Genomic DNA, 1,733 nt, shown 5'->3' on the forward strand with positions numbered 1-1,733 from the left:
CTTTTATATGTAATACACATATATTTTTTAGTTTTATAGCTTTGTGTTAAGAACATAAAAATAGCATTTCATTGAAAACCATTTTATTAACCCTGAGGTACAGCAGTTGACTTTATTAAGAAATTGGTTAAAGATTAGAAATTCTCCCGACACAGGTAAGGAAACACAAAAGAGATACATAGCTTATTTTTTTGACCTTTGTGATATATTACGGTCATTGTTTCTATCATATTAGAAATAGAAGCTTTGTGTGGCACCTGGGTGGCTCAATCAGTTAAGCACCTGACTTCTGCTCAAGTCCTGATCTCCTAGTTCATGAGTTCAAGCCTCACATCAGGCTTTGTGCTGACAGTGCAGAGCCTACTTGGGATTCACTCTCCCTCTTTCTGTCTGTCTCTCCTCCACTTGCACACTCTCTGTCTCTCAGAGTGAATACATAAACTTAAAAAAAACCCAGGAATATAAACTTTGTTCTGCAAATTTCTTTAGGAGACTATTTTCCTTTTTTTGGTTATAATTTGTGGGTCTCAGATTAAGTTGCAGCTATGTGATGTTCTGTTAAATAAAAATTCAACTTCCAGTAGGTTTAAAATAGAAAGCCACTGCCTGACTCCAGGCTGTCTGCCCGGTAATTGCAAGAAGAACTTCGTTAGGTCCGTGTAGAATGAATGAGCACAAGCTCTATGAAATGCTGGGCAGAAAATCCATCCAGCTGAGAAAAGACTTTGAAGATGATTGCCTTAGGAATTCTTGAGCACACAGGCTGAAGGAGTGACTCTAACTCAAAGAATGCAAGCCTTCTTGATTTTTATGAAGATAACTTCCAGAACCACTGGGAAGTAACTACTTCCTATGGGAAGTAACGGGCATTTTAAAAACATTTTATCTGACTGAGTTAGCAATGCAGGTTGAAATTTACACTTGTTGGTGTTTTATAACGGCATCTGTGTTACATTTAAAAATAAGACATATAAAGATGCTGTCTTGAATTGAAAGTTAAATAATGGAATAAGCCAAAGTTAAATATGTATGGCCATTTATGTTATAATGTTATGATATGATGTCTTCACATATTACTTATTAATCATATGTATTTTCAATTTAAATAAATCAAATGACAATAAAAGAAAAAAGACTAAATAGTAAAGATTGTAAGACCACAGTTTCACAGAAACTCATAATTATGTCCCAGTCCCCATGTTTCCTCCTTTCTTACAGAATCTTTGATTATTTCTGTGGATAAGTAGCTAGAGTTGAAGTGAAGGATACCCACATTTTTCACATTCAACCATGTGGTTAAATTCTGGCTAAGGAATTCCTAGTGGAGGTGGTGAGTAAAACTTGTTCTCAAAAGGAAGAGAAATGTGTGTGTGTGTGTGTGTGTGTGTGTGTGTGTGTGTGTGTGTTGTCCTTTTCTCTTCCTTCTAGCTGGATAGTGTGAACTTCACTTTGAAGCTTCATAAGTTTTGTGGAACTCTCAATGGAAGCTATATACAGAATAGAGTAGTTAAATATTTGTTTAAATGTTTATTTACAGAGAGACAGAGTGTGAGTGGAGGAGGGGCAGAGAGAGGGGGTGCACAGAGGATCTGAAGCAGGCTCCAGACTCTGAGACATCAGCACAGAGACCAAGGCAGGGCTCAAACCCATGGACTGTGAGATCATGACCTGAGCCAAAGTCAGACACTTAACCAACTGAGCCACCAAGGAGCCCTATGAATGGAATAGTGTGG

The sequence above is a fragment of the Suricata suricatta genome, chromosome 6 (assembly GCF_006229205.1).
Source record: "Suricata suricatta isolate VVHF042 chromosome 6, meerkat_22Aug2017_6uvM2_HiC, whole genome shotgun sequence".
Lineage (NCBI taxonomy): Eukaryota > Metazoa > Chordata > Mammalia > Carnivora > Herpestidae > Suricata > Suricata suricatta.